This window comes from Lissotriton helveticus, chromosome 7 (genome assembly GCF_964261635.1).
Source record: "Lissotriton helveticus chromosome 7, aLisHel1.1, whole genome shotgun sequence".
NCBI classification, from domain to species: domain Eukaryota; kingdom Metazoa; phylum Chordata; class Amphibia; order Caudata; family Salamandridae; genus Lissotriton; species Lissotriton helveticus.
This window is the reverse complement of record NC_136068.1, coordinates 509,568,897-509,596,296: the sequence shown is the minus strand read 5'-3', so window position 1 is coordinate 509,596,296 and position 27,400 is coordinate 509,568,897. Positions and strand designations below refer to the sequence as shown.

Sequence of the window (27,400 nt, the reverse complement as noted above, 5' to 3'; positions counted from 1 at the left end):
CACCCCTTGCTTAGATATAGAATTCCTATGTCTAAACCTATATCTGGACACATATGCACCTATAAGTCACTCCTATGGCAGGCCTTAACAATCCTGAAGGCAGAGTGCTTGGTTTTATGTGAGATGGTGCTCTAGCATGAGCTGGGCCTTTCTGCAGCTTTTGGAACCATGTCCTTATAGCTGTTCCAGGATATTGCCATACCATATACTCTTAAGTGCATTATGAACCTCGCGGTTAAATGCTATCTTTGGTTTGGCTTTATCAAAACATGTTGTGTAAGGTGTCATACGCTTTGGAATACTACCCCCTCGCCAATTCTGGCGACGGGGGTAGCATTCCACCCTTCTAGAGGGAGAAGACATGTTACTTACAGTAATCCCGGTTAAAGTTAACCAGAGCCTCAGCATCACAAAATGGATGCTGCTGCCACAGACACAAGTCTGGCCTCCTGCTGCTGACCGAAACTCCGGCAGGGGAGGCCTGGACAATAGGTTTCTTGTCACAGGAAGGTGCTAGCACCACCCCAGACAGGAGATAGTGGATTGGGGCAGGGAGGGCTGAATGAAACTAGACACTGCCTGGGGCACACAAGGTGTCCCATGCCTAGCCCAGTTCAAACCGGTGCTGGGGCTCTCCAGCCTCAGCTCTGGCGCGAAACTGGACAAAGGGAAAGGGGTGTAACCACCCCCTTCCTGGGTCCCACCCATAGGAGGGACCTAGCAGGTAATCCAGCACCCTTGATTTGGAATAAAGGTAGGAGCTGTGTCCCAAGACTTTAGATAATCCTGACTGAAACTCTGATACGAAACTCTGGACCCTTCGACATCCTACTCGACATAGAAGACTGAAGAATCTCCCTTGTGGTCAAGGAGTGACCACCCTGTGCAAGCAGGCACCATCAAGCGCTTAAAGGTTTGCTTTGTTGTTGCTCCCGCCGGAGCTCGAACGACAGAGACCGTCAAGAATCGGACTTTCAGACATCCAACAGCCCGATCCACAGCCACAGCAAAGCTGAGATCCGTGGAGGCGATGTGAGACATGGGACAGGCCATCTTGGAAAGCCAACGAAGTGCTTTCTGTGCAGCTCCTGAGGCACCCTCGAAGCTGTGCATTGGGGATTAAGAAGCCCTAGCCCCGAGCAGCTTTTGCACCGAAGATCACCTCTCCACACTCACCGAGTGCTGCGTGGGGCCCTTTTGCATTTTCCTGCTCGACGCATCTGTCTGGTCAATTGCCCGTTGGCTAGTGGCCTCTGTGACGACGAACCTTCGAATTTTCAACACTGGTCTGGATGCTCCAGACTGGCCCTTGCTCCCCTGAAAAGGAGCACCCCATCAGACCTTGCTGGTCTGATCTAGAAGTCATGTTCGAGTCCTGCTTGGGTTGCATTTGCAAAGGCCTGTTGACTCCGAATAGAGATCCGACACCGCCGACAGCGAGAGCATTCGTGGGACAGTCCGTGTCCAGCACCTGGTCATCGTCGACACCTCCTGGTCCACGTGGCAGCCGAGACAAGCTTCACGACATCACCTGATCGCAACCCGACATCGCCTGGTTCCTTCCTGGTCACTGGCTAGTGACCCAGACTCTGTCCCCTCTGCTTTCAGGTACTCTACATCTTCGATCCACCCTTGGATCCAACCGGACTCTTCTCTCCTGGTCGCCTGCAGCATATTTTCTCCAAGGCTCCATAGAACTCCACGACGAAAGCCGACACACTGTGACACCTATGCACCCGCTTCCTGTGGGTGAGGTAACGCGAGTACTGCGGTGTTCCTGTAGAGATTTACATCCCTAGTGTCCTAGTTTTAAGTGGTTAAGTTCTAGTCCAGTCGGAAGACTTCCAAATCTGCAACTTTCTAACTTTACGCATCCATTGACTTCTATTGGTGCACGCGTGTGCATTTAGACACTGCACCCGCATCCTGTCGGCCTCCCACGTCCTAACTGCTGTTAGTCCAGTGTAGCCCCAGCGATTCCCAAGTCCCTAGGCCTTACCATTGTTCGTGACGTGATTCTTATACCACTATTTTAGTATATGATTTTACGGGCCACCAGGGCCTATCCATATTTGTGCAACTTTTGTATGTTATATTAAGTTCTTTGTTATAAGCTTGTGCTCCTGTGCTCATAAAGAGTTAAGGGGATTTATTTAGAAGTAAATACATATATATTTTGAATATATAACCTGTGTGGTGTCCTTTCATTTGGTATTAAAAGGTTTGCATATGGTAAAACAGCTGGCTTCACATGCCCTCTTGAGTTTAGCCTAAGACTGCTTTTGTCCATGCTACCACTAGTATAGCTGGTCTATAAGGTTGACTTTACAACCATCACCATAAGGGTTGTTTGGACTGGTACAAGGTGGTCACCAGAATAGTGAACATCATATACCAGGCCAACTTCTCACAGCGACGTCCAAAGTCCAGTAAGCTGTGATCCCAGGGGAAGTGGCATCACATCCCTATCTCTGTTGCGGGAGGCTCCCTTTACGCAGAGGACTCTCTCAGAGGGGTCTCTGAGACTCCAAGGCCTACATACTGGATTCTTCCCCAAAAAGGGGAGGGAAGTGCTTTGGCAAGGGGTGCCATACCATACCTCAGCTGTGAGTGGCTCCCTTGGCGCAGTGGATTCTCTCAGCGGGTACGCTGAGACTCCAGAGTATAAATATTGGATCAATAGAGAAATATCTTGTGATGTAAGGTACTGCACTTGAAATCAGAGCACTGCTGTGGCATCTTCGATCCTACATGGAAGAAAAAGTTACTTACCTTCTGGAACAATCTTTCTAGTAGATACTTTGTATACCTGCAGATTCCTCACTTTTTATATATATTGCAGGTGTCAGACTGAATTCTGAAATGTTTCAATAGCTCTCCACTTTGATAGGAGAACATAAGTAACTGAGTTATTGCTTGAGGGGGTTGTAAACCCAAATCAAGCACCAACCACAATCTTTGTTAGGGTGAACCAAAACAGTCACTTAATTAACCTACCCTTTGGTAGCTTGGTACAAAACACTCAGGGGCAGATTTACAAGCCCCTTGCGCCACTTCTGCGTCACTTTTAACATGGGAAAAGTGACGCAAAAGTGGCGCAAGGGGCTTGTAAATCTGCCCCTCATACTTTACTTAGATGCAGCGTGTGAAGTGATTAATGCAGCACACAAACAGTAATGAAACGAAAGACAACACAAGAAAAATCCCGCACCAATTTAGAAAAATAATGAAATGTTTAATAAATAATTTGACACCAAAACAACAAAAATCCAGTCAGTAGAATTCGGGCAATTACATTTTAAGTTTAAATCCTTTTATTGAGTTTGACATTAAAAAAAACAAAAAAAATAAAAAACTATAACCAACATCCACTGGGGGGCGTGGCTTGGGAGCCGATGGTGGAGGAAGCGTGAGCCTGCAGCTCCGTTCTAGCCCACCAATAATCCTGACCAGGGGGCTGCTGTGGCCCCCCAAACTGACCCCTGGCGTAGGGGAGTAGCGACGGTGCCTGCCCTGGTGTGTCGTGGAGGCTGGCGTCCCCCCGGACGGGCTGAGAGCCCTGCTGCGGCCCGAGACGGATCTGAGGGCTAAAATGGCGGCGGGCGGAAGGTGAGCGGAGCGTCGGAGGTCTGTGGTTCCCGTACAGCGCGCCTGCGAGACCGGGTGAAACAGTGGGCTGCCACGGAGGATGGAGAACGATTGCGGAGCGCCCCACTTCCCCTCCCCCCCCCCGGTGGTCTAGAAGATTTCAGCAGCAGCGCGGTGTCGGCCCGCGGCTGCTCCTCATTGTGTGCGGATCCGGGAGGCAGGGCCGGCCAGGGGCTGGCCAGAGGCTTTCTTGCATTGGGCCTGGTGTCGGGCCGAGGTTTTGCCTCCCGCTGGGGGCGGAGACCGGAGTGGCGGCTGGGCCACGGACTGGAGCCGGGTGATCTGGGGTTGCGGGAGCAGCGCGGAGGATAGTGGGCGCCTCCCCGCCCGCTCTCCACTATTGAGACCCTTTCTGCTCCCTCCTTGGTGGCAGGCATCTGGGGGGCAGCGGACGGAGTTGCGGCCGGCCCAAGCACTGAGGGATACGCCCGGGACCAGGTGGAAGCGGCGGCTCCTTTGGGCACGGGCAGCGGAGGACTTGCCCTATGGCCCAGGCGCTGTAGGAGTTGGGGCGCAGTGGACCCCCTGCTATATTGAGCCGCAGGGGCTGCCGGAGGGATATAATTGTTGGGGGTGCCTGGCGCCTGGCCTGCCGTGACGTAGGCGGCACCTCGACAGGAGACCCTGCGCTGAGGACAAGGCCCCCTTCCCCGCCTTGACAGACTTGCATCACGGGGGGTCTGCCACTTGCTCCGCGGTGGGCGACTTCGGCGGGGGGCTTTTGTGCGTGGCTGAGAGGCGCAGAACAGGAGCAGAAGCGGATTGCCCATAACAGGACTGTTGATGATCCTACAGCCGTTGATATATCCGGGTGGCGTTGAACCGCTGTGGTAGCCCCGCCGAGCCAGACCCTGCCCGAGTTTGGGGAATCGCTGCCGCAGGAGCTGAGTGCATAGCGGTGGGGCTTGGCACTCCCTTACACCCTTAGGGGTTTGTGCAACGGACTATCCCAGGGGCCGGAGGAGGGAGAACACATCCTGGACTGGCCCGGGCCGGTGGCCCTCGAACATGGGGAAACCCCGGGGAAAGCAGGGGGGGGACGCGCTTAGACGGCGCGGAACAGGATGCAGAGCGGAGACCGCGGGATCCGGACACCGACCCTCCTGGATTGCTCGCGCAGCACCAGGTGGACCAGATTCTACAGGCTATAACAGACCCATGAATGGCCCTCCAACAAGACATCACGCAGGTGGCGACGGGCCTGGGGCTCCTGAGGGCTGATCATACTAAATTGTCGGACAGGGTGCGACAAACAGAACTCACACTGAATGACGTGGGGCGTTCACAGCATAAGTTGGACGCCCAGATGGTAGATGTCCTGGCCCGATTGCAGACTTTAGAAAAGAGAGCGGATGATGCGGAAGGCCGCAATAGGAGGAATAACGTCCAAGTGGTGGGCTTTCCGGAACTGATTGAGGGGACTGGAGCGCTGGTTCCGGGAGGTGGTCGCGCCGGAAGGCCTGTTGCAGTTCTACACGCTGGAAAGGGCTCATAGGATGCGGCGCACCCGCCGGACCCGGGACGCCCACCCCGACCGGTGGTGGCACATCTTCTACTACAGGGACTGGGATCTGCTCCTTCAGAGGGCCACGACATCTGGCCCCTACTCCGTGGATAATAGCAAAGTCACGCTGTTTCCGGATTACACGCTCGAGGTGCAGCGATCAAGGGCCTCCTTCTTGGCGGTCAAGAGGACACTACGCGACGAAGGCTTGCAATACTCTCTGATGTTTCCGACTCGGCTACGGAGAGCCCTTTATGGCAAAACACACTTTTGCAGTACGCCGGAGGAGGCCTGGTCCTGGCTGGAGGAGTATAAGGCTGGCAGGGGCTAGGCTGAGTTGCCCTCCGGGCGGTCAGTGCTGGAACAACGGCTTCGTAGATCCCGCCGTACCCGGAAATGACGCTCGGGACCTGATGGCCCTTCACTGTCTCAGACGGAGGCGGAGCGACTGGCAGCGCTGCAGGCGGTGGCGGTAATTGCTGGATCGGAGGCGTCTTCCCCGGAGCTGGCTGCGGGATCTGGAGGGGAAGCTGATGAGACCAAAACGGAACTGTCGGAGTCTGGCAGCCAGATCCTCCCTAAGGTGACACCGGGCACGGCAGACGACATGGTGGACGCTCCTTGAAGGTGGAGTGGTCCCAAGACTCTGGACCTGTTGTGGTAGTAGCTTTTGACTCGAACTTCCTAGGATGTTGAGGGGTGGGCGGCTGGGGTGCCCGGGGCTCCGGGGGTAGAAACCTGGTCACCGGTAGAACTGTGAATCATTGATAGGGGAGCGGTGCCGCTCTTGTCACTGGGGGCTTGGCTGCTGATGAGAGGCTGGGGCTGGAGGGCCTGGTTGATGGTTGTTGCTCGTTCGGCTCTAACCCACCCCCGCCGGATGGTCCACAGTTAGTACGCCTTGACATTTTGTGGGGGCGTTTGTTGGGATAAGTTTGGATGGGATTCACTATGTTAGTGCCTGTTCTGGGGAGGGAGGGACGTGTTTGGGGGGATTTGAGGGAGTTGGGGAGGAGGGAGGACTTAGTTTGGGGTTGGCACTCACCGGCGTGTCTTGGCATGACCAGGGGTTTATTGTGCTTTTACATATTGACTATGGGGACGTTACCTGATGTTGCATGTATGACTTGGAATGTGAGGGGCTTGCATACGATGCGGCGGCGGCACAAGGTCCACTCCTACTTGGTACGTAGGGGTGCGCAGATAGTATTCCTGCAAGAGACACACTTGACTAGGGCTGAGGGGATGGCGCTGCAGCGTAGATGGCGTTGGCAACTCTATTATACTACCTATTCAGCCTTTGGAAGGGGAGCGCTGATCTGAATTAGGGCCGGGGTTCCTTTCCGATTGACGGAGCAAATTGTTGATCCTGAGGGCGCTATGTGGTGGTTGCGGGACGCCTTCACGGGCGGGATGTGAGTGACCCTTTGCAGTATCTATGCCCCCAACGTAGAGCAGGCGGCCTTTTTCACTCATATGTCTGAAAACTGGCAGTTTATTTCACCATCCCAGTCATAATGGGGGGAGATTTCAACTCCATAGCAGATGTGGCCAAGGACAGATCCCACCCCCTCCTGCCTGGCGCCCCCATTCACAGACTTTCAAAGGTCAGGACCCAGTGGCAGGATAGTTGGGGACTCATAGATGTATGGCGGACGCAACATCCAGATGAGCGTGAATAATCCTACTTCCCAGCATTGCACGAGTTGCATGTGCGGCTTGACGCGGTGCTGTGTAGCCCCTGCCTGGCTACAATGTTAAAACGAAGTGAATACTTGGGGCGCACTATATCCGATCATAATCCGTTATTGGTAAGTTTCTGCTGGACCCAGGAGCACCCGGCCGTACCGGCCTGGCGATTGCGTCCGGAGATGCTGGAGGACCCGGTCTTCCGTGCTGAGCTGGAAACGGGAATAGAACGTTATTTTGCCGATAATGCGGGTACAGCCACGACACCCGCCCTGGAATGGGATGCCTTTAAAGTAGTGATCTGTGGCTTGTGTGTTACCAAATGGGTGGGTGTACGGAAGTTGCTGTTGCAGGAAATCAGCGCCGCGGAACAGACACTTAGGGAAGCGGAGAGGGCGCATTCGACTGACCCTGAGGCCCGGGATTTGGTGTTGCAATCTAGGGAGGCAGTAGCGGTAGTCGTGGAATGGCTGAGTTGTTTTGACCATAGGGCTTACCTAGCTAGGGCGCATGCCGAGAGGGATAAGGTGGGTACCTTATTGGCTTGGTTGGCTGATCCAATCCCCCGCGGCGCCCCATCTTGGCGCTGAATTTCCCGACGGGTCAAGCGGAATACACTCAGCGCCAGATTAATACCAACTTCCGCAATTTTTACGCGGATCTGTACGATAGCAAGCTGCAAACCGGGGAGGTAGACGTCCGAGCTTTCTTGGGGGACTTGGAGCTCCCTACATTGAAGGCAGAACAAGCTGACTCCCTTGGCCGAGACATCACCCTACCGGAAATTAGAAGCGCTATCAAGCAAATGGCGCAAAGCAAAACCCCGGGAATTGATGGCCTGCCCATAGAGTTCTATGCGACAAATGTGGAGCTTCTTGCCCCTAGATTGTTATCGGTATTTAAAGAGGCGATAGAACTAGGGGTATTGCCGGCTTCGACTAGGGAGGCTATCATCATTCCCCAATTGAAATCAGGAAAGACCTCCACAGACCCTGCTGCATATCGACCCCTGTCTATGCTCACCACGGATTATAAGATTCTGAGTCGCGTGTTGGCTACCCGACTCCTTCCGCACATGGTGCGTCTGGTCCATCCTGATCAGGCAGGCTTTATCCCTACCCGCAATACTGCGAGCAGTATACGCCGACTGATACGAATATTAGGGGAAGACCACGATGGCGACCCGATGGCGGCAATCCTATCTGTGGATTTTGCAAAAGCGTTTGACAGTCTGGAATTGCCCTATTTATTCTTCGTTATGAGAGCTTTCGGGCTTGGGGAAGGTTATGCTCGCTGGACTGAAATATTGTACTCCTCGGCGTGCGCGAGAGTGAAAGTGGGGACGGTTGTTTCCTCCTTCTACCCGGTGGGCCGAGGCACGCATCAGGGGCGCCTGCTTTACCCGCGGTTGTTTGCACTTGCCATAGAGCCACTGGCTGTTAGGGCTAGATCAGGGAAAGCATTCCAAGGCTTACAACTTCGGGGTCAAACGCATTTCATATCGTTATATGCAGATGATCTTCTATTGTTCTTAAAAGATGCAGAGAACGGATTAAAAGGGGCTCGAACACTGCTCCACATGTTTGGGGACATCTCTGGACTCAGAGTCAACTGGGCGAAGACTTGTGTTTTCCTGGTTAATCCAGCGTGTGGCCCGCCTGTGGCGGTGCGGGCTATCATGTGGGAATCTCACTGTCTTCCTTATTTACGGACGCATATTTATCGTACCCAGGAGGATCTACTAGATGGCAATATCAATCGGGCGATGCGAGGCCTTAAAAATAGCATGCAGTTTTGGGGGACACTGCCATTATCAGTAGCAGGTCGGGTGGCCCTGTTAAAAATGGTAGCACTTCCTAGGCTACTTTATTACTTTAGAACGTTGCCAGTGTGGATACCAGCCTCCTTGTTTCGACAGCTCAGGTCCATGGTGGGTAGCTTCATCTGGGGAAGTGGCAGGCGAAGAATGGCACTTGAAACACTAACGCGCTCGAGAGAGGAGGGGGGTCTTGCGGTCCCTGACTTCGAATTATATTATCTGGCCGCACAGTTCCAGGTCCTTACTCAAGCAGTGGCGATGGAATGCAGGGGCCCGGAAAGGGACCATGAACCGGAAGAACAAGTTACTTACCTTCGGTAACACTTTTTCTGGTAGATACAGTATCTGCCTGTGGATTCCTTACCTTGTGACTATCCCCTGCGCAGCAGCCAATCGGAAACTTTTGTAGCTCTCCACGCCGGCGAGGTCGTGGACGACGTCACAGAGGGTACAACTCCGCTCGCGACCCCGCTGACGTCACCGGATCCATATTAGAGCCTCGTCGGCGTGATGAAGTCAGTTCTGCCCTTTTTTCCGTGCCCCCGAGGCACACGGACGGACCGACATAAACAGTAATAGTACACATAGTACACAGTATTCAAATACACACACACAGTGTGAAACCAATGCAATATGCATGAACATATAAATACATCCATTTAAAAATCTTTCAAATATACACATAGCAGGTATAGAAGAGTGGACAACGGGGAGGCGGGTGGGTCAGTGAGGAATCCACAGGCAGATACTGTATCTACCAGAAAAAGCGTTACCGAAGGTAAGTAACTTGTTCTTCTGATAGATACATCTGCCAGTGGATTCCTCACCTTGTGAATAGAGTCCCACAGCAGTCCCCACTCCCGGAGGAGGGTGTCCACTCTGCTATACCAAGTAATCCTGGAGGACAGAGGGCGCAAAGTGGCCGTCCCTCCTCACCTCAGTATCCAAGCATTAATGCTTCGCAAAAGTGTGGAGGGAGGCCCAAGTTGCGGCTCTACAAATATCCTCTACAGGCACTCCTCTAGCCAAGGCAGGTGTTGAAGACTTTGCTCTAGTAGAATGAGCCCTTATACCCTCTGAAGGTTCCTTACCAGCCAGGGCTTAGCAGATCTTTATTCACAGGATAATCCATCTCGATAGCGTGCGCTTGTGCACCGCTTTTCCTTTCTTACAGCCAGCAAATGACTATCTTGGTATGATCACTTTCTTGTGCTAAATACACTTTTGTTAGTTTCTCTACCATGCCACCCTTCTTTTGACTTTGGGGCTCTCAGTCCTTAACTTTTACGGTGACCAATAAGCCTGGGCGGTGAGGGCAACCATATATAAAGGGACATGCCGATATGAAGAATAATATGCAAAAACTAGTAACATGTTTTCATTTTGAAACAGTATTGTCTCTCCTTATGTAAATGGTGAAAGACGTTAATGATGCAACTGAGGACTATAAATGAGATTTTGTGGTGTTTTTTAAACTGGACAGAAAAACTCAACAAATGACGTTTAGTTTTCAAAATTAAAACAGCTAAAAAACTGAGTTAATAAATTTTCTGTCTAATACAATTCAGTAAATTTTAGATATACCCTAGCTTGTTGGCATTGTGAATATAGGATTTGTATTAGACTCGATTTTGTCATGTACTGTTGATGAAGCCTGGCATTCTTTGTTCTAGCCTAGTTGCTTTTTAAAGAGTTATTAACTTAAGTTTTAACTGTATGTCTTGTATATTGTCTTTTTTTGTAAACAGCCCTGAAGAAGTCCCTTGAGGACGAAACGCGTCGGCTGTAGATCCTGTGTATAGCTTTTTTCAACTGAATTGAATAAAAGAACTTTCAAGAATACAAGAAATAGTTGAAGTGATCATTACTGTTTACCCTATTAGAGATAACAGTTTACATAAATATTCAAGTGGTGCACCTTGACTTTTTTCAAATCCTCTCAAAGTTCATGTTTTGAACCTACACTGTAACAGTGGGTGTTGTGGAGTGTGCACACAGACTGCCCTATGTACCAGAGGGTGGGCCCAAAAGAAAAATCTGTTTTGGAGAATTTTTGACTAGGTGCTGTTCTCTTGGGAATCCCCCACTGTTGTCTTTCCCCTTAAACAGATTTCTCTCCACACCAGAAAACAAATTTGGACCACCTATAGGAATAGATTGACTTGGTGGAAAGAAGCCTGGCCGAAAGAATTACATCCACCACATCAGGCGGGAGAGAAAAATAATTCAGGGTGCCCGTTCAATCTCCAAGCATGAAGGTGTAAGGTCTGGAGGTGGGGGTGTAGAACCTGCCCCTCCATCTGAGAGAGGAGATCTGCCCTGAGAGGGAGATGGAGCGGCGGGCATGAGGAGAGGTGGAGAAGATCTGTGTACCACACCCTTCTTGGCCAATCCGGGGCAATCAAAATAACTTGGGCCCGGTCTTGGCGAATCTTCCTCAGAACCCGAGGAATCAAGGGTATGGGAGGAAACGCGTAAAGGAGCCGTGAGTCCCAACTCAACTGAAACGTGTCCCCCAAAGCTCCCTGCAACGGATACTGGAGACTGCAGAATGACGGGCAGTGAGCGTTCTCGTGAGTGGCGAAGAGGTCCACCTGAGGAGACCCCCACGTCCGGAAGACGAGACGGACCACCTCTGGGTGAAGCCTCCACTCGTGGTCGGCTGAGAACCGCCGACTGAGAATGTCTGCACGAACGTTCAGAACTCCAGCCAGATGATTTGCCATCAGACAAATCTGATGGTCCTGAACCCAGGACCAGAGACGCAGAGCTTCTCTGCAGAGAAGATGCGACCCTGCTTGTTGACATACCACATCGCGGTCATGCTGTCCGTCAGGACCTGAACCGACTGACCGCGAAGGGAAGGGAGGAAGGCCTTGAGTGCTATAAGAATCGCCCTCAATTCTAGAAGGTTGATGTGAAGCAACCTTTCCTCTGGAGACCAAAGACCCTTGATCTCCAGATCCCCCAGATGAGCACCCCACCGTAGAGTGGAGGCATTTGTTATCACTGTGGCAACCGATGGAGGCAGATGAAAGGGCTTTCCTTGAGTCAGATTGCCCTCCACGCTCCACCAAGACAGATCCGCTGCAGTTTCTCTGGAGATCCTCAGAGCCTCCCTGAGATCTCCGTTGTGCTGATACCACTGCCTGCGGAGGCACCACTGGAGCGCCCTCATGTGCCAGCGTGAATGGTTGACCAGCAGAATGCTGGAAGCAAACAGACCAAGCAGGCGAAGGACCTTCAGGACTGGAACGATCGCTCCATTGTAAAACAAAGGAATCATTTCCTGAGTGTCGAGAATACTATGAGGTGGAGGGAATGCTCGACAAACAGTAGTGTCCAGTACTGCCCCTATAAACAGGTTGTGCTGTGAGGGCACCACGTGAGACTTGGGTACATTTATCGAAAAACCCAACCTGTACAACAACTGAGTTGTCTCTTGCAGGTGATGGAGCACCTTCTCTGTAGACTCTGCTTTGATCAGCCAGTCGTCCAGATAGGGGAATACAGGAATCCCCGCCCTCCTGAGATGGGCTGCCACCACTGCCATCACCTTGGTAAAAACTCGAGGTGCAGTAGTAATTCCAAATGGAAGGACCGCAAACTGATAATGTTGCGACCCCACCGTGAAACGGAGATACTTCCTGTGCGACTCCAGGATCAGGATATGAAAATACGCGTCCTGCAAGTGGAGCGACACCATCCGTTCTTCTTCCAGCAGCGCCTGAAGAACCTGCGCAAGGGTAAGCATCTTGAATTTTTCTTGTTTCAGATAAAGATTCAAGATCCTGAGATCCAGGATTGGGCAAAGCCTGCCATCCTTCTTGGGAATCAGGAAATACCGGGAGTAGCATCCCTGACCCCTTTCCTGCTCTGGAACCACCTCTATCGCACCTTTCTTTAACAAGGTCAAAATCACCTCCTGAAGGAGACGGAGATGTTCCTCTGAGCAAGCCCCTTGACAAGGAGGGTAAGTTGAAGGGAAGAGCATACCCATTTGCCACAAGATTGAGAACCCATTGGTCTGTAGTGACCGATTCCCAATCCCGAGAAAATGGGTAAGCCGACCCCCCCACAGGACCAACATGACTGGGAATGGGGATCTAGGGCTGCTTTGCTGCGGCAATAGGAGGAGAGGTAGAGGAAGAGGAGGAGGAGGGTTGACGACCTCGTGGACGACCTCTGTTTCTTCTTCTATAAGATTTATACAGCGTATTTTGTTGCTGCTGCTGTTGCTGCTGACGAGGCTGCCCTTGCGAACGAAAGGATGACTTCCCGAATCCTCTGTATCTTCGAAAGGATCCTCTGGATTGGGTCTGCAAGCCAAGTAATCTTGCCGTGGCCTTACTATCTTTGAATCTTTCAAGTGCGGCATCAGCCTTCTTGCCAAACAGACCCGTACCATCAAATGGTAAGTCCAACAAAGTAGCCTGCACATCCTGAGAAAAGTCTGAAGACTTCAACCAAGCTCCCCTTCTCGTAGCCACTGCAGAGCCGATAATTCTAGCCACCGAGTCAGCTGTATCCAGGCCACTTTGAATGACCTGGCGCGCAGAAGCTTGGGTATCATCCAAAACCTCCTGAAAGTTCTTCCTGTCATCATCAGACAGTTTTGGCAGCAACTGTTTAGAGGAATCCATCAAGGCATGGATATACCTTCCCATCAAGCAAGTTGCATTTGATGACTTCAGTGCCATGCTCGCTGATGAGAACACTTTCTTAGCGGACTGGTCAATCTTTTTTGACTCCTTGTCAGCTGGAACCTGTGGGAAAGCTCCTGAAAACTTCTTTGTGCAAGCCGCCTGAACCACAAGGCTCTCAGGTGAAGAGTGAGCTGACAAAAAATCTGGATCCTCCGGTGCCACTCTATATCTCCGTGCCTCAGTCCTAGAGACTGCAGGTGCAGACAAAGGTTTTTTCCAAACCTCCAACACCGGCTCCAGAATTGCCTCATTAAATGGTAACAAAGATTCAGTTACAGAGGATGGAGAATGTAGCACTTCAGTCAATAGATTGGACTTAAATTCAGTGGTAGGAAGATTAATGTCCAATAACTCTGCAGCTTTTCTCACAACTGTGTGATATGCGACTACCTCCTTAGAAGGAGCATTTGAACTAGGAGAAAAATCCCACTCAGGGGGAGACATCAAGACCATGTGCATCTTTTAATTCCGCAAAATAGTCCTCAGAATCAGGAAGTTAACCTTCCTCCATGTCCTTCTGATAGCGTGCCTCTTCCACAACTCTTTGGGCCTCCCTCCTGGAGCGGATCCTCGGGACTGGAGTCGATGGATCCACAACCGACTCCATCGGATTCGGAACCGGCGTCGAACGCGGATCCGACGGCGTCGCTAGCGCCGAACGAGGACAAAGAGGCGGCGCAGGAGATTCTCGATATGGCGCCGGAGATTCTCGATACGGCATTGGAGATTCTCGGTACGGTGCCGGAGCCTTTGGCGCTGGAAAATTCCAGGACGGCGTCGCTGGAAGAAAGGGCATAAATGGAGCCTGGGCATATGCCTGAGGGACACCCAAATTAAAGGCAAAAGGACCCATGGGGCCCGCAGGCGCACCAGAGGGGTACATAGCCCTTGCAAAGACACCATACATTGCGTTTTGATAGTGTGATGGGTCTTGGCCTGGAGCCGGGAAAGGGGGATAATTTCCCGGCGCCAGCTCCGAAGCCGGTGTACCTGGAGTCGGGCCCGTCGGCGCCGACAAAGGAACCTCTTCAGGCTGCTCCTGATCTGCTTGCTCTGGCTCGGCTTCGCCCGGATCCGAAGAATGGACCGAATCCGATGGAGCCGGCGTCGGTGATCGAGAGACTTCGACTTCAGGAGACACTTCCTTCTCTGGCGAGACCGGTTTTGAATGAGAAGGATCGACCTCACTACTGCGACGTCGAGGAGAAGGCGACTTCGGCGCCGGTTCCTTATCAGAGTGACGCCTTGAAGAGTGCTTCTTTCTCTTATGTCTCTTCGACTTCGAATGTCCCGACGCCGACTTCGAGCCCGACCTGGACTCGGAACGAGATCTCGACCTCGACCTCGACCTCGACCTCGATCTTCTTTTACTCGCCTTGTTACTCTTCTTCATTTTAGCAATAAATAACTTCGCTTCCCTTTCCTTTAATGCCTTAGACCATCTTCCTGCAACACGCACATCCATCGACGTCGTGATCGGAAGACAAGCACCATATGCAGTCCTCGTGCGGATCAGTGATGGACATCTGCTTCCCACACTCCTTGCAGGGCTTGAAACCAGATTTTCTCCCAGACATCTTGGAAAGGAAACGAGAAGAACAGACAAGAACAACTATAATAACAATGTTACTACGGAGAGTCCCAAAAAAACATTGGCGTCGACGGCGCGGAAAAAAGGGAACTGACGTCATCACACCGACGAGGCCCTATTATGGATCCGGTGACGTCAGCGGGGTCGCGAGCGGAGTTGTACCCTCTGTGACGTCGTCCATGACCTCACCGCCGTGGAGAGCTACAAAAGTTTCCGATTGGCTGCTGCGCAGGGGATATTCACAAGGTGAGGAATCCACTGGCAGATGTATCTATCAGAAATACGTCGGCATGTGCTATCTCCAGCAGAAATTTTACGTAAACTTGCTGTCCACGGAGGAACACGCATTGCAGCTCTGCTGGAAGCGTTATTTCGGTAGGATCAAAGTGCGGAACCCCTAATCCCCGGAAATACCACTGGGTCTGTGTACCGCCCTGCCACATGGGGGGGACTGGCTGGCCCTTGCGGAGTGGGAGTCCATCGGACTACAGGTAGTGGACGACCTGTATGAGGCAGGCACGTTGCAGCCCTATAGCGAGTTACAGGAGAGATTAGGGCTTCCACGCAGTCACTACTTACTCCATTCAGCTCTGACAGCTGCGGTGTGAAAGTACTGGGGTGAGGGCCTTTCGGAACCACCAGTAAGCACGACGTGTCAATATGCGGCGATGGCAGCGGGTACTTACAAAGCCGTCACCTGTTTATATAAGCGCATGCTAGGGGAGGGGTCACAGCCTCTACAAAGGCTGCGAGACCACTGGACGACAGACTTGGGTAGAGACATACCGGACCCGGCTTGGTCACAGATCCTTAAGAGGGCATGGAAAAGTACCAGAAATGCCAGATTTAAATTAGGCCATTACTTTATACTGCATAGGGTCTATCTCACCCCGGCAAGAATCAACCAATACTTTCACGTAGACACAGCACAGTGCCCTCGTTGTAGGCTTGCGGGCGCGGACCTGCTGCATATGTTGTGGGACTGCCCGCCCCTGGGCTCCTACTGGGAGGATGTTGTTGAACTACTGAGCAGGATGACGGAACGGCAGATAGCACTGGATAAGGGTACTTGCCTATTGCACTGGTTCCCCCATACAGCTAAGACCAAAATAACGAGTAAATTCTAAGATCTGGGGCTGGTGTTGGCCAAAAGGGAAATCACAATCAATTGGAAAGCTGATGGGGGTCCTAGCTATGCTAGGTGGAAAGCCGCAATGCTTACATGGGCGGGGAGTGAGAGTGTGATTCGCCTACAACAGGCCCAGAGGTCCCATAATGAGAAGGCGTTGGAGGCCGCCCGGGCGTGGGAAGCCCTAGTCATGGAATTGAAAGCTACTCAGGCGGACTCGGGGTCCGACCTGAGTGTGCACACAGGGAGTGAGACATCGCAGGCACCTGCGACACTATAAGGAATGAAGGGTGTGAGTGTGCCCCCTTCCCTGATTAGTCATGATCTCCAATAATTTTTGGAAATATGATTCCCTACACAGTCATGTACCTAGAATTGGTATATGGAATAACTCAAGCTATAATAGGCACGCCGGTGAGAGGGGGCGGGGGAGGAAGGGGTATGGGGGGAGAGTAGTTGCATTGATAATGTATAATTCCTTAGCAAGTATACCTTTAAGTGACGACAGGTTGCACTATTTCTAATGAGGAAAGGTTGGGATTGCCCGATTGTTATTGGATAATTGTTTCTATTTAACCTGACCTCATATATGGATTGTATTATTGAATACAATGTGGTCTTATTGCTATCTTAATTGAGACAGTAGTGCTTGTTTGATAATACTCAACTACTGAATGTGTTGATGATGGTTGAAAACTAATAAACAGATGGGGGCGGAGCTTGCCAGCGCCGATGTAGGAAGAGTGGTAGCCGAGCTCCGCACTAATGCCATCAAAATCCTGTTAAATATCCTTGATCAACGGAGACTACATACTCCTGAAGTGAGGGCATACTTTCCGGAAGCAGCGAGGACCGTGTGGGAAGCCGCCCGCTGTAATTTGATGAGCTACAGAGGAGTCGGACCGCACGAGTGCTTGCTGGCGGACTAGGCCCTGAACCACGGCCTCGCCTGGATGGCTGGACGGCGTATGTAACACTGCGTGCAGCTGGTGAGGGAGTTGCAGCTCCGAGAACACCGGAACGTCTCCGGAGCCCGTACTTGGCCGTCGAGGAGGAAAGGGCGCACAGGGATCGGAGGTGAGAACGCCCAGGGAAACGCTTGGTGGAGGCGAGCAACGTCTAACGGCCCTGAAGTGCAGAGGAGGGGGCAGCGGGACTCGGAGCCAAGTTTTGATATCCCGGAGCCGGCTGGCATCGGACTCACAGTAAGGGGTCGGAATCCGATCGTTACCCCAAACACAAATTGAACTGTACCAAAGCCGGCCTGTGCAACCAAAAGAGGCAACCACCGAGGCTTTTGATACACAATTGGGGGCCGATTTGCTGGGACTATACCCCCCTCCCCCCCGCACAGTCTGCACTGCACGGCAGAACTAGCCTGGACGCATAGCTCCTAAGGGGAATGAGGCCGATGAGAGACTGAGGGCGTGGGGGCTAGCCGGGGGACATTGCAGTCATAGAACATCCTGCGATACTTCAGCCACGGAACTAACGCAAGCGGTGGAACAGGGGAACCCCCCCCCTCTCGGGCACCGCGCGATCGTGTGGGCGGTGGGCGCGAACTGCAAAACCGCGGCAAACACCAGAGTACATGCGCCGTCTCGGCGGCCTTTACCAGCCAGCCCAGAATAACACCGGCGTGTCTATAGAGAGGGGACTGGCAGGAAGGACTTCCCGCGTTTGGAGAAGTGGTCAAGTGGACTGCACTGAAGGACACTCTGGAGGGCAAAGCGGGCCAGGTTGCCCATTAGACCGTATCTGCACTATTGCCTGACGCCTCCAGACGAGCGGGAGGAGACATTGCTGGAGGATTTCGGTGGCCACTGCTACCGGCGACAACTATAGGGAAGGCCTGGCTACTTGCGGAATGGGGAGTGCTGCTCTGGAGCTGCAGATACAGGCCTAAACCAGCGGAGACAATTGGCTGTAATATTAATCTCTGACGGAGCTACAACGGAACCCTGCTAAGGTGTCCTTGGAAGCACTCGAGCGGCGGCGGATCGAGAGGGGAGCCGTTTTAAGGCCTATACACGCTCGGGGTACGGTAAAGCACTCTTTGGACTACACCGGCCCACACTGTGACCTAGGGTGGTGAGCGCTGTATCCACTGGTGATCGTCCCGGAAGGTGCTGTGGAGTGGGAACCACACTGTGACGCAGGGCCCGTCTGCGTGGAATCGGTTACTGGAGTATCGCTGTAGAAACCATCACTGTCCACGTGTTGGGGGGCGAGTCGCCACGGAACTGGACTGATCATTATGGGCAAAGGTGACAAAACTCAGTCCAAGTTAACATTCGACCAACGAAGAACTAAGGCTCCGGAATCACAAGCGCCTGAGGTATCACCGAGGGACAGAGGCCCCGAGGGCTCAATGTATGCGGATATAAAGGATATGCTGGTGTCGATGGAGAAAGGACTGCAAGACAGCATGACGTCTATTGGTTCGAAGATTGACGCCCTTACGTACCGCATGGATCGCATGGCAGAGCGGGTGGACAAACATGCGGAGCGACTCGACATGTCTGAGAGAAGGCTCACAGAAGTGGAGGAAGCGCAGACTGAATGGGACAAAGACCGCAAACAATTCACTAGACTACTCCAAGTCATACAGGATAAATCAGAGGACTTGGAGGCCCGCTCGAGGCGCTCGAACATACGCATCACGGGAATTGCGGAGACGACGCAAACTGGGAAGATGGAACTCTTTGTAGAAAAACTCTTGATTGCTCTCCTGGGAGATGATGTCTTCTCACCGATGTTTATTGTGGAGAGAGCTCATCGCACATTGGGGCCTCGTCCACGCACAGGGGCGCCCCCGAGACCGATAATAGCGAAAATGCTGAACTACAGGGACCGAGATACGGCGTTGCGGATTGCAAGGGACAAGGGGAAGCTACAGTTTGAAGGTATGGATGTCTCCTTGTACCCGGATTTCACTGCGAAAGTTCAGGAGGAGCGGCGGCACTTCGTCCCATATAAGAAGCAACTCCGGGAACTTGGACTAGACTATGCTATGTTGTATCCGGCGAAACTACGGATAAATAGACAAGGTCACTCACACTTTTTCACGGACCCTAGAGAACTGCAAAAATCCTTGAAAGTGTGGTCCAAGGAGCAGCGGAATAGCCAGAGAAGTCCCAATGGGGGGCAAGAGGAGAACAGTGACCTAGATGAGCTGGAATAATTGGGCTGGTGACACCCAGGTCTGCTCACTACTGGACTTGTGGGAGACCGGAAAGAGTTATAACAATGGGAACTCGCTGTGCAAAGAACCCTGTGAGCTGTGAAGTGCTGCACCAGGGGCACAAAGGGGCCTGCGACTGGACTACGGTGCCATGGTTGGGTGAGATCTTTACACTGTATATGCGCCAGAAGGCGGTCTGGTGACATTCATAGACTATTTGCAGACGTGGTTTCTAACATACATCACAATGTATATGGTTATTGAACATTGATACTGCTAGATGTGCCACAAGGGGGGGGGGACGGGAGATGCAAAAAATTAGCCTCACGTTGATAGACACTTAGGGGGCATTGGCGCTGGGACGAATGCGAGGTACACAGTACTGTCGTACTGCTGTGTGGTTTTTTTTCTGGCAACCTCTGCCCTAGCGCTTTTGGCTCTTCTGGTCCTTAGGGTGGCCAGATTTGGGGTTGTTCTGAAAGGTTCCGATGGAGGGAGGAGGGGGGGAGGGTTTTGGCGCTGCCAGGCCAGGTTGGGGGTGGTCTGCTGTGGGAGGGAAGGAGGGGGGTGGTGGGGGGTGTTTTGTTCCGGGGAAGGGGAAGCAGTTTGTTATGCCAGACGATGTGCTTCTTAGTTCCAATTGTCGAAGAGTAGTCCTGCTAGCTGATGTCCATTGGAGTGCGGCCCTAAGGAGCCGGAGAATCCTGAAAAATGACAATTGTACCTCACTTTGGAGATGACTGATTGTAGTGGAATGACTGAAGAGGGTGCCACTGAGTCTCTGAGGGCGTTGACGTGGAATGTGAGAGGTCTCAACGATTACCGCAAACTCATGAAGGTACTAACTTATTTACACAGACACCACATTGACGTAGCACTGATTCAAGAAACACACCTCCCAACCACGAGCAAGATGCTATCGGCTAGGGGGCTGGTGGGTAACAGTGTGGCTGCAGAGTTTACCACACATTCCAGGGGAGTGCTTGTCTGGGTAAATCCTAGATCCAAATTGCAGTTGACCATGATTAAGGCTGACTCAGAAGGCCGTTACTTGATAGCCAGGTGTGTGGGTAAGGGACACGACCTTATAATGGTTAATGTTTATGGCCCCAACTACGACTCCCCAGAGTTTTATGATGACCTAGCCAAGCATTGCCGACCTTATGTCAGCTCCAGAATGATTTGGGGGGGATTTTAATTTGGTGTTTGACCCGGAGTTAGACAGGTCCACGGGGCCACCCAGACGACCAGCGGCTGCGGCTTTGCATATGAAAGCGGAGCTTGTTAAACTAGACATGGTTGATGTCTGGAGACATAGAAACACGACGAAGGGCGGATATACGCACTACTCTGCCTACCACGATACACATACACGAATTGACTACTGGTTGGCATCCCAGGCTAGTGTCAAACACATTAAGGAGTGTACGATACTACCACGTACCCTATCAGACCACTCCCCTCTGCTCCTAGTCTTGGAAACACAGATAAAGAGAATCCCCCCATTTACGTGGCGCTTTCCCCCATACTCCTTGCTGGATGAAGTATTTAGAGGTGAACTGGCGGAGAACATAGATAGTTTTTTTTAAACCAATGTGGGGTCAGTCGATAGTTTTCAGACAGTGTGGGATGCATTTAAAGTATATCTCCGCGGTATAGCAATGTCCAAATACTCTAGCGTTCTCAAGGCGATAAGGCAAAGACTGAAACATCTGGAAGCACAACTGTCGACCCTGGAAAGGCAACAGCAGGGTAATTCCGCGGCTGACACTGCAGAGCAAATTAAGACGCTAATTTCTGAATATAATGAGGAGGCGGACAGGGAAGTACAGCACATGGGCAAATACGCCACTGCACGCACATATGGCGAGGGGGAACGACCCGGCTCTCTGCTGGCTAGAATAATGCGGAACGAAAGAAGACCTCAGGTGATAGATGAGTTGATATCGTCCACGGGGGAGGCACTCACAGGGGAAATGGAAATACTTGAGGAGTTCCGAGACTACTATACGGGACTTTACAGGTCCAGATCCTCTCGAGTGGAAGAGGAAATAGATGACTATCTTAGCTACATTAAAATGCCTCTGCTGACTGACTCCCAAAGAGAATTCTTGATGATGCCCATACAAAAAGATGAGATTATGGAGGCGCTGGAAGGGATGCGTTCTGGTAGTGCGCCGGGAGCGGATGGTCTGACGGTGGGTTTTTATAAGGCTTTTAAAGATAAACTAGTTCCACATCTATCTACTCTATTTGACGACATCTGTGTAGAGGGTAGAATGCCTAGATCTATGAGGGAGGCACTTCTTGTCACAATTCTGAAACCTGGGAAGCCTTTGAATGCCTGTGGCTCTTATAGACCGCTATCCCTGATAAATGTGGATGCTAAACTGTATGCAAAAGTATTGGCCACGAGCCTGGCGTTGCTCGTTCCAGGAATGGTTGCTCCGGAGCAAGCAGGATTTATACCTGCCAGAAACCTCACCTATAATATCCGTACAGTGCTAGGGACCATGCAACACGTACGACATGAGAACAAAGCGTTAGCGATTTTTCTCGACATGGAGAAGGCTTTCGACTCTGTAGAGTGGCCCTTCATGCTGAGAGTACTTTGTAAATTGGGACTGGGGGAACCCTTTTTGCAGATGATAGGCGCATTATACTACAAACCCACAGCAAGACTGCGAATGGGTGATCGTGTCACAGAAGCTTTTGAGATAAGTAGAGATACTAGGCAGGGCTGTCCCCTTTCGCCCTTACTGTATGCGCTAGTGGCGGAACCGCTGGCATGCGCGATTAGGGAATACCATAGGTTCGAGGAAATAAACTTTCCAACATATCAAATTGGTATCTCTACATACGCAGATGACACGTTGTTATATATCCGTGACCCAGAAACGAACCTCTCCTCAGTGCTGAGAGAAGTAGTAAGATTTGGGGCTCTTTCAGGGCTAAAGGTGAACTGGAACAAATCAGTTGCGTTTCCATTAACACCGGTGACATCACAATTTGATATGGAATACCCGTTACAGTGGACGACGGAACCGGTCAGGTATTTAGGGATTCAGCTCCATACGGACCCCGACGTTTTGGTACGGGAAAATTATGGGGTTTCATTTATGAAGTTGGTCGAGGATGTGGATGCATGGTGCAAGCTACCCCTGTCCTTAATGGGAAGAATTGCCATCATGAAGATGGTGGTATTACCTAGATTCCTGTTCCTGTTTAATACTATCCCAGTAGTCCTGTCCAAGGCCTTTTTCAAAAGCCTGACGCAGGTTCTAGTTAAACTTGCCTGGGGCGGTAAACAGCCCAGAGTCCAGTGGAAAGTTTTAATACTTCCCTACGAGATGGGAGGGCTGGGTGCACCGGTCATGGAAAAATATTACAGAGTTGCCCAGGCAGTGCACCTACATACGTGGATACACAGGATTTCTGATATACCCTATGTGATCCTAGAGTGTTTGTTTGCAGACCCAACCCCCTTACCAGCCACTGTGTTTTACCCGGCTGATCGCTCGCAGTGTTGGTAAGCTGGACTCGATTAGGACCATGAATCACGCATGGCATGCGCTACTACAGGACAAGGACTGTGAGCTGCTATACTCCCCACATATGCCGATAGAGTGGGCGGTGTGGCTTGCCCCACTGAAAGAGAAGGGAGTCACGGGTGCACTGCATAAACTAGGCATCGCAAAGATGGAGGACCTATTTACAGACGGGGTAGTAAAAACCTGGGAACAGGTCCTTTCCCCGGGCGTTGAATCTACTCTACTATTACGCTTTCAGTTTCACAGGGTGCGCAGTGCGCTGTTGGAGCTATTGGGTGCAGATCTAACAGAACCGCCGGAAATCCTGGAACTCACTTACGTGATTAAAACGGCAGCCCCTCGCAAGCTGGTCACGAACTTAATTAAGATAGGAATGCAACAAAAGGAACAACAATACTCGAAGGCTAGGATGGCGTGGCAGCGCGATTTAGATGACACAATGTGGAAATACTGTTGTACAAACACGAGGAAGCTGTCTCTTAATGGTAGGCATAGGCTGATCCATTTCAAATACTTGCAGCGTGTCTATTACACGCCAGAGTGACTGTATAGATATGGGCTTCGGCGATCGGCTGAATGCGAGCGTTTCCATGCGCAGGAAGCAGATTTCATGCATATGGCGTGGAGCTGTCCTGGTGTTAACAACTTTTGGAAAGAAGTGTTCTTGGAAATGAGCGTGATCTTAGAGATTGAGATGCCGGCTAACCCTGCATTGGAACTGCTGGGTTACTCCAAGCCACTTCCGGTGCACTGAGACAGATATGGGCTTCTTAATAGACAGGTGGGTGGTCGCTGTATGTTGGATGAGGGGACCTTTGCCATCTAAGAGGAGATGGGCAAGAGATATGCTGTATTGCTGCACACAATCGGAAACTTACAGTGAACTGCTTCCACCTAAGAGGCGCCCTAAGAATTTTTGGAGTCTGTATCTGACATATTTACACACTGGGGATAGTGAGGAGGTACTACGGGGTGAGGCGACTGTTGGACAGGGAGCGCACACTGGGGAATGGGAGGGGACAATGCAGAGCGAGGCAATAATGGACAGGGACTGATGGAATAGGAGATTGGGAAGGCTTAAAGGGGCGGTTATCTGAACCTAAGAGATATAGTGTATAGGTTGGAACATGGCAGGAAGGGACCGCTGTATGTAGGGAGGGCGGTGGTGGGGACCCTGGATTTAACCTAGTGTATATACGGAGACGTGGAGCTGAAGGGAGAGCTGCATTGTACTGACTTGCTCGTTTTAGACGGACAGAACATAGAGTGGGTACGGGTTGCCTCCTATGGATGAGATGGGTAGGGCGGTACGTTCATCTGCTTCCACGATGATGGGATAAGGAGGCTAATATCTGGCGAGTTAAGGGGGGGGAGGGCTGTTGGGGTTAGAATTTGTATTCTTGTGTACAAGACCTTGGCTTAGGCCTGCATCGTAGTGGGGTAGGCGCAGCATATGTTGACTGGACGTTCAACACTTATACGCTAGGGCAGTGAGGCGGGCTCAGAACGACGGAGCGGTAGATAAACTGGAGATACTTACCTTACATGTTATTTGACTGCCGCCGGACCTCCGGGGTGTCGGCTTATGGGCTGTGTATGATGTGATCAGATGATGATGCCTTGCTACCTATGATTTGCTGCCGGCCTCCGGGTTGTAGGCGACATGCCGTGTGATATGCTCAGTACGTGAATAAAGGTTTTTGAAACTTAAAAAAAAAAACTAATAAACAGATTTAAAAAAAAAAAGACCAACATCCACTGGCGAGAGAGGTACAACAAGTTAAAAGGGAGAAAACTGAAGAGAATAGACAAAGAGATGGGGACAGTAGAGTGGGGGAAATGAATTACCTATCTAGCTGAAATGATGGCCTTCAACATAGAAACAAGGTATATCGCTTGTCTAGAAACTGAAAGTGAGTGCCATATCAGTCAATACTGTTTTTTGTGGATATAAGGTGGAGGATGCGTAAGTAGGCTGGGCATGTCAACTCGAAGAATTCTTGGGACAGGAATTTCAGACAGGGTCCCCACATCTTGTTGAATTGAGGCAGCTTCTGCTCTAGTGAGGATGTTAGCTTCTCCATGGCAAGGAGATCCGTGATTTTGTAGATTCAGTCTAAGTGAGTGGGTATTGTAGCTGTACCCCAAAGCGTTAGCAATACTTGCTTGGCAGGGCATAGAGCCAGAGTGATGCCTCGTCCACGCGTGGATTTCAAGGGTAAGTCAGTGCATTCAGGAGATCCAGGAGAATGTAGCTCGGGAATGTGGGGAGTTCGATGTTATACATTTGGTCAATGGAGGCAAAGACTTCAGACCAGAACTGCTAAAGCTTTGTACACTGCCAAAGAAGGTGGGTTAAAGTTCCTACTTGGTCGCAGCCCCTCCGGCAATATGCATATCCATCTCTCTTCCATTGAGCTGTTTGCACAGGGATATAGTACCTATAGTGGGATTTTTTGAGGAAAGTTACTTTGCCTGAGGTGCTATGTACTGAGGAATGGGAATAGGCTCACCTTTGAATGGCTGATCATTCTTTGGAAGTGAAGAGGCGTTCGCACTTTTCTCCTAGCGCAACAGTGCGGAGGATTTGACGGGGTTCTGTAGAGTGTTGAGAAAAATATATATATGTCGGAGAGGAGACGTCATCAGTATTTCTAGTGTGAAGCCATTTCTCAAATGGTAAGAGAGGATGTCTAGCATGAGGCAGATGCAGGGCTAACTGACCCAGCGCTGGATGGCTAAGTACTGACACTGAGTGGCGGATGGGATATGATAATGTCACTGGATCTGTACAAAGTCCAACTGCACCCATCTCTTTCACCCTTCTCCATCCATCATTCTACTAAGCCCTGGTTCGTATAATATGATAAACCTACCTCCGTGGTCATAGCGCACAACATGTCAATACTTGCCTCACTGGATCAACATAAAGTACACGCACGTCTATCAACCCACCACACGTGTCGTAGCATGCTATCCACAAGGGCAAGCACTCCAGCGTCCCATTTAGGGATAGTAAGTTCTATATAAATGTTCCAATACAATATATAACAATTACTGGTGATGTACTGGAAAGCTTTTACATGTCATAGTTACAGGTTACATCGTTACAAAATTTACACAGTTATTAGAGTATGGCAACATAGTTACTTGTAAGGTCAAGATAAACAATAAGCACAAATACGAAAGGGAAAAGCAAGCAAGGGGAAAGATTCAGGGGAGGGGGGCAGGGGCTGGGGAAGTAGACAGGTAATGAAGGTGGGAAAGATGAGGGGAGAGTGAAGGACATCGCATGGAAAGAGGAGGGGAAGGGTGACGGGGACACAAACCAGTAGACCAGTCAAAGCGACATCCAAAGTCCAGTAAGCTGTGATCTCGGGGAAGTGGTATCACTTCCCTATCTCTGTTGCGGGAGGCTCCCTTTACGCAGAGGACTCTCTCAGAGGGGTCTCTGAGACTCCAAGGCCTACATACTGGATCCTTCCCCAAAAAGGGGAGAGGAAGTACTTTGGCAAGGGGTGCCATACCATACCTCAGCTGTGAGTGGCTCCCTTGGCGCAGTGGACTCTCTCAGCGGGTACGCTGAGACATCAGAGTATACATATTGGATCAATAGAGAAATACCTTGTGATGTAAGGTACTGCACTTGAAATCAGAGCACGGCTGTGGCATCTTCTATCCTGCATGGAAGAAAAAGTTACTTACCTTCTGGAACAATCTTTCTAGTAGATACTTTGTATACCTGCAGATTCCTTACTTTTTATATATTGCAGGTGTTAGACTGAATTCAGAAACGTTTCAATAGCTCTCCACTTTGATAGGAGAATGTAAGTAACTGAGTTATTGCTTGAGGGGGGTTGTAAACCCAAATCAAGCAACAACCACAATCCTTGTTCGGGTGAACCAAAACAGTCACTTAATTAACCTATCCTTTGGTAGCTTGGTACAAAACACTCAGGGGCAGATTTACAAGCCACTTGCGCCACTTCTGCGTCACTTTTAACATGGGAAAAGTGACGCAAAAGTGACGCAAGGGGCTTGTAAATCTGCCCCTATACTTTACTTAGATACAGCGTGTGAAGTGATTAATGCAGCACACAAACAGTAATGAAATGAAACACAACACAAGAAAAATCCCGCACCAATTTAGAAAAATAATGAAATGTTTAATAAATAATTTGACACCAAAACAACAAAAATCCAGTCAGTATAATGCGGGCAATTATATTGTAGGTATAAATCCATTTATTGAGTTTGACATTGAAAAGAACAAAACAAAAAAAATAACTATGACCAACATCCACTGGCGGGTGAGGTACAACAAGTTAAAAGGGAGAATTACCTATCTAGCTGAAATGATGGCCTTCAACATAGAAACAAGGTATATTGCTTGTCTAGAAACTGAAAGTGAGTGCCATATCAGTCAATACTGTTTTTTGTGGATATACGGTGGAGGATGCGTAAGTAGGCTGGGCATTTCAACTCTAAGAATTCTTGGGACAGGAATTTCAAACAGGGTCCCCACATCTTGTTGAATTGAGGCAGCTTCTGCTCTACTGAGGATGTTAGCTTCTCCATG

General features: G+C 50.8%; 1 protein-coding gene across 1 annotated transcript in view; it reads right to left on the bottom strand.

The window, feature by feature from the left end:
• The window catches only part of LOC144768685 (uncharacterized), a 9,047,330-nt gene that overhangs the window by 2,686,038 nt on the left and 6,333,892 nt on the right, over nt 1-27,400 (bottom strand). The window lies entirely within an intron of this gene.